Source organism: Artibeus jamaicensis, unplaced genomic scaffold (genome assembly GCF_021234435.1).
Source record: "Artibeus jamaicensis isolate MK-2021 breed Jamaican fruit bat unplaced genomic scaffold, CSHL_Jam_final contig_415, whole genome shotgun sequence".
NCBI classification, from domain to species: domain Eukaryota; kingdom Metazoa; phylum Chordata; class Mammalia; order Chiroptera; family Phyllostomidae; genus Artibeus; species Artibeus jamaicensis.
In genome coordinates, this window is record NW_026521823.1 from 31,664,838 (window position 1) to 31,683,585 (window position 18,748).

The 18,748-nt window shown below is 38.8% G+C and overlaps 1 protein-coding gene and 1 non-coding gene across 2 annotated transcripts in view; both read left to right on the plus strand.

Annotated features, from left to right (window-relative positions):
• The window catches only part of GPC5 (glypican 5), a 1,180,543-nt gene that overhangs the window by 315,592 nt on the left and 846,203 nt on the right, over positions 1-18,748 (plus strand). The window lies entirely within an intron of this gene.
• On the plus strand, positions 15,871-15,977 carry LOC119039697 (U6 spliceosomal RNA). Its single transcript, XR_005080664.2, has one exon. It is a non-coding gene; the product is annotated as a U6 spliceosomal RNA (small nuclear RNA).

Genomic DNA, 18,748 nt, shown 5'->3' on the forward strand with positions numbered 1-18,748 from the left:
TGGGGTACCTTGAACTCTTCACTACAATGTTAAGTTTTCTTTCCCTTATAATTTTTAAAAGTCACATTAACTTTTTATATTATGTATTCATTATTTAAGTCTGGCATGAACTACGTAGCTGGAGTTTTAATGTGGAGACCAATCTCTCTGGTGCCCTCTCTTATCTTTGAAGTCTCTTAGATGGCAATCCTGTAGGAAAATTTTGTTCCCCTAGTCAATGAGTAAAAAATATCAAGTCATGAATAATAAGAAAGTAGTTCTTTATGGTTTTATCTAAATACAAAGCAGATGTTAGCCGGAGTAAATCCATATAGCATCCAGGTCTTTATATTGTTGTTGTTTTTTTCCCTTCAGAAACACTGTTTTGTTTGTTTCTTTGATTTTGCCTTTGGAACCTCAGCCACCTGACACTGTGGACACATTTCAGAGTTTACAGTTGTCACTGATTTGAGTTAGATCAAAGTTTACGCAGCTTCCCCAGTTTTCCTTGACATGATCCTTTCTTGTGTTCCTGCCGTTTTTTGTTCCCACCTGAACAAATTCTCTGGCTGTCCCAAAGGGTATGTCTCTCAAAGAATGGATTTGTGCTTGGTACAGGGAGCCGATGACTTAATATCCAAGTAATGGCCCGCACACATTACAGACAGGAGCTAAACGATTCAATTCTTGTATATCTTTATCTCATGTAGTTTTAATGCCATGTGACCACATGTCAGCATTGGAACTATTTCTAATAATGCCAGTTGATTGCTTGCTCTGTACCGGGTATTGTGGTAACACTTGGTGGTGGCAACCCTTATATTGTCATTTGCACACTGCAGGGCTGATGTATAATAAGCCACTGCCTCATCTTCTGTTGTACCAGAGTTTGGATTGAGCAGTTTTACTTTAGCGCGCATTCTAAATTTTGCATCCCCCCTGCCCCAGGAAGGCTCTGGCTCTTCCTCGTGGGGTACATCCCACTCCTCACTGTGAAGGTTCCTTCCTTGGGTACATTTTCTGCCTTGGAGCAATGGGCATGGGTTAAGCCATGACCTATGAACCAAAAGTATAAACATTCAAACACAGAACTATTTATTTGCTTATTTACATAAAATTTTTCAGAAGCCATAGCAGGAGGCAGGGAGTATTGGCACAGTATTGAGAGTGAGCCTTGGACTTAGAAGACATGGGCTAGTCCTCGGTCTTCTACTTGATAAGCTGCTGGTTCAAGCTGGGTAGTTGAGCATCGCTGAGTTCACTGCAGTGAAGAGGCAATGATGCTTTTCTGTGACTGGTTTGTGGAGAGTAAGTGAACTAATTAATGTAAAAGTCATAGTAAACCGATTCAACATAGTAGGAAATCAGTACATGATAGTGTTCTTTGCTTCCTTCTTTCAAATCAGATGATTTAAAAATAGTTGAAATTATCTGTAAAAAGTATTTAGAAACACAAAATAATTATCAATGGGTCCTTTAACTTTTGGTAATTATGATTTAGACCATAAATAATTATGAAATTATAACCCTTTGTTTATAAGAATTATGTGCTGATAAATCATTTAAATACTGTAAGTATTGAGATGTTAGTTTAAAGGATTCATTATGGCCATAAAATTTAGCAAATGGAAACACATAAAAAGTGTTTTTAAAATTGTGTAACTGTGGCCCCATTAGAGGGTTATGAAATCAATTTAAAAACCATCTTTTTAACTAAAAAAAGAACAGAATAAAGCAGAGTATATCACTGATAGTAAACTTTATTGTTTTAATGAAACCCTTTATTTGGGTTTGCATACAACACACACTCACACCCAACACCTGGTCATATTGTATGTATATACTGACTTGTGATATAACATTGGTTCTTTTAATGGATTTCAGCATTTTTTAAAATAAAGGCACTATTTTAAGGGCCAGCTTATCTCTGACCAACAAGTTTGTCACCAGAAAGATCTTGAAGCAGCTTTGCTATCAGCATTATTCACACTCAGGAATGGGACTTTATCTCCCACAGGCCCATTGTTATGCCAATGTGTCCTTTATAGTTATGACATTAACTCTTACCCTGGTGCTCACCAACCAGCTATCATAACAAGTCATTTAGAAGACTTTCTTGACATCTGTGGCTTAAGCTAATGTTTTATTTAGCTGATGCAAGCTCTTTGCTTCTAGCTGCCGTTAGCCATCAAAAAGAGGCTTGGTGAATTTTTTTTTAATGAGATGAATTTGTTTTCTTATTTGAACTTTGCTTGGTAATCCTTGTTCATTTCCATGCTTTTTGCTATGCTAAAATTATCTCATGAGAACAGTTCAATGTTTGCATGACATACATTAAGATAACAAGTCTCTGTCAGCTTGAGTTCCTAAAAGAGGCAGGGTTAGCAGGACAAAGATGCAAGAAAGCTCTGTCCACTAGGTTGAAGTTTGACTGGAGATGTGCTGTGTGCCTCTGAGCCTTCACTCAGGCTGACTAAGGCGACTAAAGGGAAGGAGCAGAGACCTCAATCTCAGACCTGACAAGCCATGGTGACACCAGGGCCATCTGGCTCCTGTCCCAGATGTCAGAATGGTGCTGCAGCAAGCAGAGAGCGAAAGCACGTTGCTGAGCTCTGATTCATTGTGGATCTCTGAGCTTGGTAGAATCACTGCTGCTCTGACCTACGTGGTGGAGCACAACCTCTCTCTCTCTCTCTTTCTCTCCCTCCCTGTCTCCCTCCCTCCCGCCCCTCCTGCCTTTGGCAAATTGGCAGAGAAGTAGGCAGTTCAAAAAAGAAGATAATAGGCCAAGAGAGAAGGCATGGTAAAGTTGGAATGGTTGACTTTTTACATTTAGAAATATTTTAACAGTAAAGCTTTGTGACTCCTCCACTGCCAACCCCCAAGGTCTGCCCTCCACCCCCACGCAAAACTGAGCTGAAAATATTGAAATCTAAAGCTAGAAATGACAGGTGGGGAGATATGTTGTATGTCAAAATATGGTTAAAGAATTTTGCTGTTTTTAACCTGTTGGAACTTATTTTGTGCATATGCTTAAGAGCTACTGGAAGGAAAAAATTAATATTTTATTTTTTAAATTAAAGAGTTGTGTTTGGCTGCCATTAAGAGACCCTCGGCTTTGCTTTATTGGATCGTTAATTAGCACTTTGAATGGCCAAAGAGACACATTCAGTCCACATCACACTTGGAACACGCAAGAGGCGTGTATTAATGAAAGACTGAAACACGCCCAGGAGTCCCTTACTGCCACACTCAAAGACTTATAAATGGGACTTTAATTTAAAGAGCGTCTACGGTGAAAATTAAATGCTATACTGACTCTCAGGCCGGATGCTCTTTAGAAAACTGCAGTGTGCATGTTATTCCCAGTCTACATCATACCTTCATCTCAGACCGGGACATACTCAGTGGTAATTTTCTGACCATCATGTGAGGCAGTTGAACTGGAGAACCCCAGGATGACTTTTGTGCCCTGGGTGGGCAGAGGGCTTCTCGGAATATCCCTCTTGTATTAAGTACATAGTGTTGCATAGCTTTGAAGCTGCAGACAAAAACTCATTAAAGTTTTGTTCTTCAGCAGTGGACTGAAGGTCTCCTTTTTAGCAGGCTAAAGTAGGTTTACAGTTGGAGTATGTGAAACAGAGTTTATTCTTGCGTTATTTATTAATGATTGTACTATGTTCCATGCAAACAAGTGTAAACCTACTTTTGCTCACCCCTGTATATGGGGAAGTAGTGAAATTTAAACTGTATGTTTTGTTTTGTGTGAATCATTAAGAAATACAATAAATTATCTCTTTAGTGAATTACTTGGTTTTTGCACAATAGCAGAAATAGGTTTGTTGTTTTTAATTTTTTACTTAATTTTACTTTCATTTTATCTTTTATTTATTCATTTTTTAAATATTTTTATTTTTGTTTGTTCAAGTACAGTTTTCTGCCTTTTCCCCCAACCTCTCCCCACCACCCCAGCCTTCCACACCTCCCTCCCCTATCCCCCCCCCCCCATAACCAGAAGGAAGAGGGAGGGGATAATGGGGAGAAAAAGTGAAGGGTTTACAGGAACAACTATAAAGGACGCATGGATATTTTATGTTTTTTTTTTAAGATTTTAAAAATTCATCTTTAGAGAGAAAGGAAAGGCAGGAAAAAGAGAGGCAGAGAAACATACCATGGGTGAGAGATGTATCAGTCAGTTGCCTCTTGCATGTCCCCAACTGGGGACCTGGTTTACAACCCAGGCATGTGCTCTGACTGGGAATGGAACCAGTGACCTTTTTGTTCACAGGCCAGCACTCAATCCACTGAGTCACACAAGCCAGGGCTCATTTTATCTTTATTTAAAATTTTATTTTGAAGCAATAAAAAATCCATTCTTAAATCACATGATTTGAGTGAGTGAATGACAGGAGTAATGATTTACTTTCTTACAACACCTCTTTGTTAAAGAACGTTCACAGGAAATGTTTTGTTGGATTCTTACAATAACCTTGTGTTGTATTATCCCATATTTATAGAATAGAAAATAAAGTTCTAACAAGATGAGTAATTTCTCTAATATTAAGTAGTGAATTATAGAAGTAGACCAAAATGCTACTGCTTGTCTTAAAAAAATTGTTTCTGCTTTCCACTTGAATACAGGGAAATTCAATAGAAAATTGAATTAAAAATGAGGTAGGAGCTGTAATTGTATTAATTAGTGGAAATGGGAAGCAGAAATATGATCTTCTTTTAAAAAGTGATATGTGTACACAGCATTGTGGGAAAGTGGGAGAAAGGAGTCAAACAGATGAACTGACATTAAAAATTCCAGCATTATCCTCAAATTGTAATTTTATATTTTATCAGCATTTTAATTTGCACCATTTTGATAGAAGTATTTACAATAGTGTTTCATTGCAGTTAACACGTGTTCTTTTTATAGATGTTCAAAGAATTGTACTTTTCACAATAGATCAATCCTCCTCCAAGCCTGCTTCTCAAACCAACAAATACCAGATTTACCTGGAATTTATTAAGAATACAAATGAATAGGTCTTACTCTAAACCTAATTAATCAGACCCAGCCATTGACCCAGTTGTTTTCATTTTCAAAGAGTGTCTGAGATCTGTCCACTAAATTTTGCAAAGCCATAGGTTTTATTTTTCATATAACATAGATACTAGTAAAAGTTATGTACATAGGGTTATGCTTACCCCAACTCTCCTTTTTAAATATCATAAATTATCACATAAATCTTACAGCATGAGAAAGAGGAGCTTACACAATAAATAAGTAATTTAGGCTTGTAAATAAAGTAAACGAACATGCACACTCACACACAGACACATGTATAGAGGAAGTCCATTGCAGTGGAAGGATTTGCTTTCTAGATAAATGGCTTTTAACCCTTCAATCAAATATTAGTTAATCAGGTAACATTATCTTTTGGAAAATAATTTGAAAGCTACCAACAATTTTATTTCTGCTACTGATTTTTACTTCTGATTCCTAAGTGATCTAAGAACTAGCCTTTCTGTTGTACTTCCACACATTTGTTTTGGTGTACATTTGGCAGGTCTAATTACTAGTGATAGTAGTATTTTTGAGGGATGACAATCAGTTATGAATTTTAGTGAATGTCTAGAAAAGTGCACAGGTCACATGGATTGATCAGCTAAACAATATAAGCAGGAATGTAAAGGAAATAATCAAGTGTAAGATCAATCATATAAAGAAATATTTTCCAGCATTTCCTTCAGGATCTATTCAGAGGAACAACAAGGAAAATAAAAGTTTCAAATCATTTTGGAAATGATACATTTTCAAAAAATATTAAGTACATTTTTTAACTGCTAGATTCCTTAAAGCAATTCATAGGCCAATGTATGATAAATCCCTTGGAGACAATGACATAATTTACTGTTTCCTGAAAGTATTGGCTAACAAAACTTTACTGCCTCGGTATCTTGTGGGACTAGTGTAGTGTGGAACAAAGTTGAGGAAATGTGAATTTAAGATTATGTAAATGGCAACAGTGAACCACATAACCTAGTCTTTGTAACCTAACTTAGGTAGGTCTTTCTAGAAAACAAATGAATTGTGGGTAATTTGAATATGATTCTTTGTAAAAGTTGTATAATTTCCCCCCCATTCTCCATCCTCCCAAAGACATAGCCGATTCTTTTTTCTTTTTTAAAGATTTTATTTATTTATTTTTAGAGAGAGAGAGGAAGGGAGGGAGAAAGAGAGGGTGCGAAACATCAATATGTGGTTGCCTTTTGAGCACCCCCCTACTGGGGAGTTGGCCTGCAACCCAGGCATGTGCCCTGACTGGGAATCGTGCCAGCCACCCTTCAGTTTGCAGGCTCGTGCTCAATCCACTGAGCTATACCAGCCAGGGCCATATTCATTTCTTTTGTTATCAGAATGACTTCGAACATGGCTTAATAGCCCAGGAGGACCCAAATATAATAAGGAAGCAAAAACAGTGCGCCAGATTTGTCCGTTATTGAGTGTAGCTCTGTTAGCTCTGGCATGTGCCTTCCTATCTTAGTCATTACTGTGGATTCTGACCCTCCCATCTCTGAAGAATGCAGCTCTCTGTGCCTTTGAACTGACACTGATCACATGGACCCTACTTAGTTCCCCTACAATTTCCGGACTATACTCTCACCTGCCTACTTGCAATCTCATGACTTCATGACATCTCCCCATTATCTGGGTTGTAGCCGTGACTCAAAGATAGAGACACCAAAATGGGAAGTCAACTCCCACTACAAATCAGAACATTGAAAATATTCTGTATACCTACACACTACTTTCTATCGCCTCCTGCCTGATAATCCTTGTGTTATAATAAGCACTCCTCAAAATCTCTGGTTCTTACTGGGTCCTCAGACCTGGATTCTCCAGAGTGGTACCTTCAATGCTTCTGCTTAGGACATGGTATGCCACTGGGAGGGCCTGAGGTGGCTCCCCTTCCAGGAACATGTATGGGAATAGGACTAAACCTTAAATTCCACATGGCAGTCAACTACGTCAGAGGCAGTTGCTGGCATTGCTTTATATCAGCTGCATTTCAGTACTTGGCTTTCCGGCTCTTACCCAACTCAAGTGCCCTCAGTAGCTTTGTGTTAGGGGGATGATTAGAAACTCCAGGTAAATAAATGCAAATCAATAGCTAGAGTAAGTTATATAATGATGGCTAGTTGTCCACAGTTCAAATGGTATACCTTGAATGACATGGTCTGAGGTTTTACTTTTTATAGTTGAGAAATTCCATCTTTACTCTCTACAGAATATGGTTAAAGCCTTATCCATTTATATACCTGTTCCATGTGCTTTGGCAGTACACCTGTGCACTGCCAGACCTTTTAAACTCAGAATAATTAGCAGGGAATTTTGCACCTTAGATCTGGTGCCTTACTGTCAGCATTCAGCAGTTTTTTTAGCCATTACCAAAATGTTTTAAATCACAGTCATTGTCCTGTTTGCGGACTTCCTGATGGCAGGTAATGAGTGACCGGTGCCCGACAGCTGGCTCCAGTTCCCCCTGACACTAAGCGGGGCTCACAGACAAGCCAGAAGCCTCCGCTGTTTCACGGCCTCACCTTGCCCAGTGTCGGCCCTGAGAGTGGCCTGTCCACCGGCCGACATTGGGGTTGGAACCTTTAATGGCCTGGTTGGTGGCGGCTCTGTTGGAGAAGAAATATATAATCAAACGGAATGTCAGATCAGATGAGTTCCCCAGCTGTGTTGCTTACTTTTCCTTATTATAGAACTAACTGGCAGTTTAGTAACTTTTTTTATTTCCTCAGAATATGTTACAATAATTAAGTTCATTTTCCAACATATGAAGTTCCCACCATCAGTTTTTTTTTAAATAAAGAGAAACTTTTAGCACACAGTGTGTTAAGTCCTGAAGACTGTGAAATATATATAAATATACTCTACTGAATGTGGGTTTCATATACATGAATAAGTACTAGGCATTTGTGACTTAAAAAACAAAATGGAAAGTAGCCCTTATAATATCAGTCTGGTCTCTTTTAAGAAGTAGGCATCAAGGCATAGTTAATTAATTTGGGGGGGCTGATATGCCTATGAGCATTTAGGGAGGGTTATGGTATAAAATCTAAGACTCACAGATATTGTCTTTCTCGGGGATTTATGTGCAATTAAAAAATAACACTTTATTTAAAGAGGGTAGTATAACGTGTCCAAGGGAGAAGTCATATCTTATACCACAGTGAAACTAGGAGTTTGGAGATGATTCAGAAAACAATAAAATGGTTTCTTTTCAGGAAATTAATGGCCATAATAACAGAGCACTGAACTTAGTGTTGTAAGTTTATTATATATGAGGACTAAGCCCTGAGATCTCATTTCCCTCATCTTTTGGGCAGATAACAAATGACAATTATGGATTGTTTACTATGTTCCAGAATTTCTATTGGATATTTACTGTATTACTTAGTGCTTCATACAAGTCAAAGCAACGTTTACTATTTCTTCTCCTTTGCAGGCTAGGGCACAAAATTTACAGATGATGACACTTACCTAGTGTTATAGAACCAGCGAACTGTTTAGATTTAAATCCAAATCTGGTGTTATTTCTATAAACTCTGCAATTGCATAGGTACAACAATCATTCTGCTGCTACTGACTTTATATAATTTTATGACCACCACAAGCCTAATACCAGATACATAAAACAACTTTATATTTAAAGTAGTTTTGAGAGATAACTTTGTAAAAAATAATGTTTGAATAGGTCATTTATTTCGCTGGCACAAATTGCCTTGGATAGCAAAAACGAAATCCTATTTACTATCCACTAAGTTAAGTACTGTGTTAGTAACTATATTTCAAATAGGAAAGCCCCCGAATGTCGCTCTCTGCATGGGGATCTGTATATAAAAGAACCACGCATCGATAACGCTTCTTTTAAGGACGTTACCACTTCCGAGCAAAGGTCTAAGTGCGCTGGGAGACACCTCCGCTCTGAGCACGTTTTCTCCGCGCAGCCACAGCGTGGCGCTGCAGCGCCAGTGAGTCAGAGCCGAGGCCCAGGGACGCTCTGCGGAGTCAAGTGAAACAAAACCCATCAGACAGACTGTGAGCAAAGTGGCCGCCCAGGAAAGCTTGCGTTATGGACTGAATTGGGAAGAGCTGTACTTTCCGTGCCCAAAATGTTTGAAAATGAGATGGGATTCACCAGCGCAGACTCAGATCAAGGCTTGTAAAAGGCCAGGTTGTAAAGATAAAAGTGTTGTTTCAGAGTCTATTAAATCTTCCTGTCTCGTTTCTTAGAACTGGGAAATCCTACTCCTCAGCGAGCATATGCCTTTGTTTGAAACATGTGCGTTTTTGTTGCCTCAAAACTCTAGAAGAAAGGAACACTGCTAAGAATATAAACGAACACCCAGGAAAATTAAAAAAAAAACATATGTTTTATAAGAAAAGTATTTATGAAGAGCTTTAATACTAACTTGTACTCTATACCAAACTTGTGAACATTTGTTATGAACATTTATTATGACTCATGCTTTCTTTCCAAGTGGGGAAATAAAGGCCCGGGAAGCTTAAACAAATTGTCCAAATTTTCATCTCATAATAGAACCAACATTAAGGTTTAATTTGTCCTCTTTTAATGGCAGCATTTCCTCCACTTTAGGGGCTATATTTTTTACTATTCACCAGTGTCCTGTGTTGAGTTCTTGTTCTGTATTTGTTATTTCCCCTGTCAGTATGCCTATGGTATTCACGGCAGGTAGAGAGGGTAACTTTCACAATGTCTGTTAATCCCTATATCCCCAGTCCCTTAATTGCCTGAATAATGTAAACTGCCATAGCAGAAGTGGAGATGGGTGGGAAATCAGACAGCTGCGGCTGTTTTTATTACTTTGTCCCAGTTTCCAAGAGCATATTGGTAAAACACTAATCTTGACATATTTGGATTACTGTGAAGAAGTACAGAGCCCAAGTGAAGTTTATATTCACTGTCTCCTGCATTAGTTTCTCTTGTTAAAACACACTGTGTGAGGTTTAAGAGCACAGTGTGATACAGATGCTCTGCTTCTGTGGTTGGAAGCCGAAATTCCTGTGAAGCATTTCCATCCGTAGATACCAATGCTTGTTCTTTCAACCTGAAAGCAATCGGATACTTACGACTTCTTGCAGACCTTGTGGGTCTGTTTTGATCTTCTTGCGGTGACATGCTGAATATTGAAAGGAGCTTTTTGACACATATAAAACATGGTTTATATGTGTGTGTTTGTTTAAACCATTTTTATTTTTTTGCTAGGTCCAAGAAGACCTCTCCCTTCCAGCTGATTTTTGGGTCCCTTTGCTGCACCTGTTACGACTCTGCTGAAAGCACTCTTGCTTCTCCGGAGCTCTGAGAAGAGCTTCGTACCTTTGAAATTTTCATTAGCTTTTGACTGGCTGCCAAGATTTTGGCTGCTGCGTGGTGTGTGTGGCACAGAGCGGCCATGCATTGGGCTGCCAAGTCTCAAGGTCTAGTTTAGCATGACAGCAAGCAGCTTCAGAGCTCACTAAAATAAAGAGCACTGCGGAACAGAATCACATTCTTTACTAGGTGGTTGGTACAAAGGATGGGTTAGCCCTCGGTAACCCAAAAGCCAGTAGGGTCAGTATCAGAAGCATGTTCCTTCGTGTCTGTGCATGGTTTTCAGGCTGGGGGATGGGAAGACGGGAAGGAAGGGGCAGATGAGGTTTGCCAAGTATTGCAAATAAGGGACATATTTGGAAAAGGTGCCAAGCACTGACCTTATTCAAATTTCTCCCAGCATCTCCTCCTTGTGTGAAAGTAAGACATTTCAATTAGACATAACCTAATTAATTTAGAAAACCAAATTAATAGTTAACAACATAGAACATTTTTTTGAGTCTTAGCTAATTCAGCAATGAAAATACCCTCTCCCCCCAAGTTAAATCCTATCAATGTGAACACTGGTTTGGATAAGATAATCAATATTTAGGCTAGGCTTTCAAATTATTGTCACCGAAAGGTTTAATATAACTTTCATGGATACCTATGTAAGTACTATTAAAATTCTGTCATTTATATCTCTATTTTTATCTATTTTTCTTTCTCTTCTATATATAGATCCATATTCATCTATCTATCAGTCTGTCTTCCATTTATAGTGTAAATTCAGTTTGAACAGGTATATAGGACAAGGGATACCATAATGTGCGAGTTTTTTCCACAAATATAATATTGGAATTGATTCTCAAGCTGGAACGCAGCGGTGTTTGACAGCCGTGTCCTTGTGTCCTTTGTCGACTCAACGCTGTTACACCTGAGGATGGCAAACAGCTGGGGTCTTGTCGGTGGCATTTGGAAGACTCCCAGAACATTGCAGACATCGTGTGCATTTCGGTTTTCTTCTTAGCTAATTTTAAAACACTGCACAAGTGAGTGTGCAAATGAATGACTAGAAAAGTCACCACCTTTATTAAAGAGAGAGATCAGGGCAGCCCGGAGCTTGCCTTGCTCTTTATGGGTGAGAGGAAGCAGTGGAACTCTGTTTACTCCCCTATTTTCCTTTCTTTCCCTGAAATTTTTTAACACTTGTATCTTTCCAATAATGTTTCAAAAAAATTGATGTAAGTGATGTAGTAGGCAATGTGCTGACCCCACAGCCACATAAATCATCTGACCCAAGGTGGAAATCTGGAAGTTATTATTTTTTAATGTTTTATTTATTTATTTTAGAGGGAGGGGAAGGGGAAGAGAAAGAGAAACATCAGTGTTAGAAACATCTCTTGGTTGCTTCTTGCACACACCCCAACTAAGGACAGAACCCACAATGGAGGCAAGTGCCCCAACTGGGAGTTGCACCAGCGACCTTTCTCGCTTTGTGGAAAGACGCCCAGCCAGCTGAGCCACGCTGGGCAGGGCTAATCTGGCCATTACGATTCCTCAGTGAGTGGGATGTGATGTGTCTCAGCTGCTGTTAACTCGCTGGCTCCGGCGGCTCAGCAGTGCTCCGCACCCTGCATGGGACCTGGTTCTCACGCACGACTCCAACAGAGTAGTGACTCCACCGAGACTTGTGTTTCTCCACTCAGTTTCCACTTACGTAGGATAGATTTGTTTCATGAGTTAGAAATGTTTTATTTTTCCTAACTCAAAGAATCATCCAAAGGAGGTTCCCTCTTTCTCTTTCTCCACTTCTTCCTTCTCATCCCATTCCTCCCTCCCACTTCCTTGGCTATCAGGAGCACATTGCATATTATGTGTTGAATACTTGATTACGTCAGGAGAGCCCAAGAATATAACCCATTGCCCCATTTCTCCAGGAGCTTACTTAGCTAAATACTTCTTACCATGTAAGTGCTCTGGTCCTTAGATCAGAGAGAGAGATCAATGAGAGCTCAGTTAGCCAGACAGGGCTTGAGTTAATAAATATTTAATGATGACTTACTGCGTGTAACTCAGCTGTGTTTGACTGTTACCGCCCCACACACATGCCCTTCTGCTACTGGAAGCTCTTTGTGGGCCAGGACTGTGTTTGTCTGGTTCACATTTGTGTGGCCTCTGCCTGGGACACTCAAGGTGGACACTTGTTGAAGCATTTGTTGAATGAAGGCAGGCACATGCAATGCACGCTTGAATGAATGGCCATTGGAGAATTGTAAGGGATGCCTCTTTTTATTCCTTGGAGGTGCTTCTTTCTTCCCCGGATGGGAAAGCTATGTCTGTACTAATTGCGTGAGCTAGAGGGCTAAGAGGAGTGTGATGGATTGAGTTTCCCAGAGGCTTACTCATTGCTGGTTTCTATTCCATTTGACAAAGGGGAAATTCACTTGGCATTGAAATCAAGGGGAGAGATAATTAATTTCTTAGTCATTTATGTGCCTCCATCGCAGGGACCATCTGTTTCCTGGATCATTTTTTTATTACCATTTTTATGTATAGTATGTCTTTGCAAAAAAAAAAAAACACCTAGCACAGTAGAACTCAGCTGTTGGTGTGTCGTAATGCGTATTTCAAAGCTACCTAGACGACACTTTCTGTGAGTTAGCCTAGAAAGGTGAGGGTGGAACATCCGACCGCACTCCTGTTTAAAGCCAGGGGAGATTTCTTCTGGGGTTCAGAATGGAAAGAGAATTAGCCTTGAGGTTGGCCCTCCTGGGTAGGACCCCTCACCCTCCCACTGCCAAACATGTGGCTTTGGCAGATTAACCCCAGGTGTGGCTCCGTTAGAACTCTCTTCACAGGGTGTGGGCACATGGGAGTGAAAAGAGAGAAAGAAGTCAAGTAAGTGTACGCAGAACATACACTTTTTTCTTTTCCTATCTTTCCCGTATGAATCATTTTTGTTTTGAAATTCTGGTCACACGATTTAGGGATTCCTTCAACTGGAACCATTTTTGCCTGTGCTAATTTTAAATTTAAGCTTGATTTTAAGTACCTGGTGGGAAGGCTCATATTCTACACCTATGTTATTTTGCAACTCGCCTCAAAATATTCAAATTTAATGCTGTATCTAGATTTATTCTTCTGTCCCTTAGGCATAGGGATTAAACTCTCCTGGATTAAAAATGAACGGATTTTGCGTACACTTTCATGGTACATAATTGGAAGGAATTGTTTTTGCAATGTGCCCATTTACAAAAAAGAACAAGTGCTATAAAATTTGAAGAATCAGGGTGAGAACTACATCTGGAATCCTTTCCTGATAGCCTTTGAGTCTGGGAAGCTTATAGAAATGCACAGCTATGTCTGTAGATGGCGCCATTGCACCAGACAGAATAAGACCATAATTAAGTACTCTCGACTTCTTTTCCAGGACGGAAAACAACCTGCTTGGTGTGAGTGCAGGCTTCCGCATCCACGGTGCCGGGTTTTGGAATTGGGAAATGCCCATATGGGAAGGAGATATGCATGTTTTAAATGTAAAAAATAATTTAAGTGCAACCTGATGGGTTCTATAGTAATTGTCTCCATTAAAAAATGTATTTTGGGTTAGAAAAGAGAAGTTGATGAAAGGTCCAGGTGGAAAGCTTTACTTTTATTTTCTGGAATCACTTCATCAAACTATAGGGAACCACAAGTCATGGGACTTACACTGATCAATGTCGGTTCTAAGGCACCGAAAATGAAATTCATCAGTTTCCTCTCCTCATTCTTTCAACCTACTTTATGTGATCAAAATTTTTTATCCACACTTCTTTTCCATTTTCTTATGACTAGTTTTCATTCTGGCTTATGTAATCTGTTCAGGTTTTTTTTTAATCTATGATTGGATTTGTGTTTATAATCCTTACTAGGATAACACTATGTCAGTATTAAGTGTGCTTTTGAGGTTTATAAATCATTAAGGGAAATTTCACCTTAAAGGGTGTTTTTGTAACTGGATTATTGGGATACATTAGTGGAATGCACTGGGTAGCCCTGCACAGAAATTAGCATCTGGGGTATGCTAGTACCAGACACAATTGATGGATGACATGGGGAGGGAGGGGGTTTATTTTTTTAAGCCAAATTGCAGTTGATAGAGATTTGCAAATGAGACTCACACTGTTTGCTTGTGGGTTCTGTAAAGTATTTATTTGTCCTTGTTTTGTACTCGAATGTCCAGTGGCCTCCAAGGCCCAACTGCTGGGCTGTATCCACTTTCAAAAAATAACAAGGGGACAAAAATGGCATCTGGCTTCACTGATACAAAGAGCAAACAACACTCAAGTTTTCATGTTTCTAGGTATTCTGAGTAGTGCTACTTATATATAATTGGTATTGTTCAAATGATCCTAAGAAAGTAATTTTATATAAATATCACCATAGTTATAATGAGTTAAGTGTTATAGTTGTAAAATTATTTGCATGTGCCATTGAATATGATGCATAGTATGGAACGTAAGTGGGCAACTTAATGAAAGTAAACCTCATGTGGACATTATCAACTCGGAAGGTAGAATTTTACCTGCACTACAGATACATCCCCACAAGGAAACATGGCCTCTTGCCAGTGTAAACCCCTCAGTCTCCCCAGGTGAAACCAATATTCCTGACTTTACTGAGAATCTTTCCCTCCCATTTGCATATATGGCCATATATACCTCCTTAAATAAACAGTGTTGCCTGCTTTTGAACAAGTATCCTACTGTACTTATTATGTCGGGTCTGACATCTGATGCTCAGTACTATGTAAGGTCCATCTATTTTAATATGTGCAGCTGTGGTTCATTTATTTCTGTTCCTGAATATTTTACGACTACTACCCAACTTATGGACCTACTCTGCTGATGGACACCTGGGTGTTTCCACATGGAGGCTGTCGGGGACAGTGTTGCCAAGAGCTATCTTGTGTGTGTATACAGTGTACATGGAGGAGTGAAGTTGGTAGATCATAAGTTTTTCATATTCTCAGATTTACTAGATAATGCCACATGGCATTTTAATAAGGTTATATCAATTTCTTCTATCAATGTCATGACATGAGACTTCTGTTTTTGGGTTTTTTTTTAAAGCTTTTATTTATTTATTGTTAGAGGAAAAGGAGAGAGAAATAGAGGGAGAGAAACATGGACTGGTTGGGTCTCACACACCCTGAACTGGGGATCTGGCCAGCAACCCAGGATGTGCCCTGATGGGAGAGTCAAACCAGTGACCCTCCATTCCACAGGCTGGTACTCCATCCTCTGAGCCACACCAGCCAGGGCATGAAATGAGACTTCTTGTTCTCCATATCCCTGCCAACACATAGTATTGTCAGACTTAAAAATTTTTGCTCACTCAGTAAGTCTGTAGTGGTATTTTGCTTGTTTCCATTTACATTTCTCTCCTGTTGATTACTGGCTATTTGTATTTGCTCTTTGTAAAGTGCCTATTTTTCAAGGTCATCTTGTCTCTTTCATAATATTTTAAGAGTTTTGTGCTCGCTTCGGCAGCACATATACTAAAATTGGAACGATACAGAGAAGATTAGCAAGGCCCCTGCGCAGGGATGACACGCAAATTCGTGAAGCGTTCCATATTTTTGCTTGTTAATAAAAAATAGAAAAGAGGAAAAAAAAGAATTTTGTTAAAAGTGTCTTGACCCATACTGTGGTTTGTAATTTCACTACCTTCATGCTGAATTTTGATGCACAACTATAATCAATTTTCATAGAGTAAAATTATTCACTTTATAATTAATGCTTTTGGGGTTAAAAAAGCAGTCCCTAACCTGGGAAATAAAGATATGCTGTTAAACAATTTCCTCAAAGTAATTTCCTCTGGATATGTATTTCACATACGGTGCACCTGGAATTACTACCCAGAGGCCATGTGAATCCCTGTTATTTAATTTTCCATTTAAATGGATTCTACTTGGCCCAAACTATTTTCTGCAAAGACTATTTCTCTTCACTAAAGTGGTAAATATCTCTTTATCAAGTGTTTGTAAATAAATAGGTCTATTTCCCAGCTTTTTATTCCATTCCATTGGTCCCAGTGTCTGTCCCTGTGCCAACGCCATAGTTTAATTAATAGATCTCTGCAATAAGTTTGCATGTCTAGTTGAGCCTTGTTTTTCTTCAAGTGTGTTGATGCTTGCAATATTTATTTCATTTTTTTAAAGATTGTATATTTATTTTTAGAGAGAGAGGAAAGGAGGGAGAGAAACATTAATATGTGGTTGCCTCTTGCGTGCCCCCTACTGGGGACCTGGTCCTGCAACCCAGGCATGTGCCCTGACTGGGAATGGAACCTGTGACACTTTGGTTTGCAGACTGGCATTTAATCCACTGAGCCACACCAGCCATGGCTCTATAATATTATAAAATCAGCTTGTCAAGTTCTGTCAAATTTATTGTGGGGTTTTTTTTTTGTGGTATTATGTTATATTCTCTACAGCACAGGTGGCAAACACAAGGCCTACAGGCTGAATTGGGCCTTCCACCTTGTTTCTACCCAGTGGCAGCTCTGAGCTCCTTGACCCTAGTTAAGGAGCAGTTACATTCATACAGTCCTTAAATTGCCTTTGGCCCTTTGAAGGCAACCGTGAGGCTGATGTGGCCCCCGGTGAAAATGACTTTGACGCCCCTGCACTACAGTATTTCAACTTTCAAACATTGAATAGCATGTGTGTGGGGGTGTATGTGTGTGTAATTTAACCCCTTTTAATTTCTTTAAATTTTTTAGTAAAATTTTGTAATTTTTTGAGATGATCTCACACACATGTCTTTATGGTTATACCAAGAATTTATGAATTGATATTGATTTATACTATTATAATTTATTAAAATTTTGTTTTTCTTTTGCTGGAAATAGGAATGGATTTATTTTGTGTGCCAATTTTATATCCAACAACCTTGTAAAACTCCTTAATTAATTCTATAAATGTGCCTCTAAGGTTTTTTTGCATATAATTGTATTATTATCTGGGAAATGCCATTGTTTCTTTCTAATTCTTAAAAATTTTATTTTTCTTGCTCTGCCACCTTGTCTAAAACTTCCTATAATGACGGATAAAAGTGCAGATACTGGTTCTTCTTGTCTTGATTCCAAATTAAAAACATTCTAAATTAAAAATGTTAGCTTGTTGTTTACGAATAAATGTGAAGTTTTCTGTAGATATACGTTAGATAAAGATAGTTCTGGCCTGTCCCTAGTTTGCTGAGAATTTTTATAATGAATGGATGTTGAATTTTATGGAAGTGGATTTTCTGACTCTATTATGATAATGTGATTTTTTTCTAATCTTATGATTAATTATAGTGATTGATTAACACTAGCTAATTTTCATTTCTAGACTAAATGCAACTTAAACATTACATGTAATATTTTTCGTTACATTGCTGAAATTGATTTGTCAGTATGCTTATGGGATTTTTGCATTTGTGGCTATGAATGGAAGCTGGTCTTAAGTTTTTAAATATGAAAGAAAAAGGAATTAAAGTAAAAACCAAGATGCAATGTGCACATACCTGCAAAATAGAAAATATTTTTTAGTTGTAAAATTCTCTGTTTTCTCCTAGTAAATAAAAGAAGGGCCTTTCTATGGGATTTTAATACCATCTTGTAATTCTAAAGATTTATAAAACTTGCCTCACTGGCAGTATTCACCAAGTATATTCAGGTGCGAAGTTATGCTTTATTTCTTATCTCATCCAGAACTTATCTCTTTTCTGTGTGCACGGCTTCAGAGAAAAATGAAACAAATTACATTGCACCCTCCCTCCCCCCTCCGAAAACAAAAATGAGTTGAAATTGGTTGGCACTGCAAGTTTCATTGTCTGTCCATCTTTTCCTGACAAATGAATCAGGGACTCAGGTGCTATGAAGCAGCTCAGGTTGATGACTGATGGCTAGAAGATGACTGTGACGTGAGTGACTTCAGCGCCGTGATGTCTGGAGACTAGACGCCTGCTCTTCATTTGCGGTTCGAGAAAGGCACCTGTGAAGTCCCACTTGGCGTTCTACCAACTCAATTCCACTTGTCATCCGCAGGGTGGGCAGAGCTCTGTCTGAGAATTCGTTTTCCCGAAGGAAGTCTAAAAACAATGTAAGATGAAGCCTTGCCTCTTAAAAATATTAAAAAGGTATTGGGGATAAATGACACATATACGACATTTTTAACATGTCGCAAAATAGTATGCGTTCTCTTTCCAAACAGATACCGTAGCACCCATATACCTTGGAGTTCAGAAAAGTGAAAGATTTGTTATGTGACAAGGACTTGAACTAGGGCTTGTTGCATTTATTTCAGAAGACAGGTGAAAGAAGACTGTAGAATATACCCTTTTTCCCCCTTCATTGTAAGTTTTTTG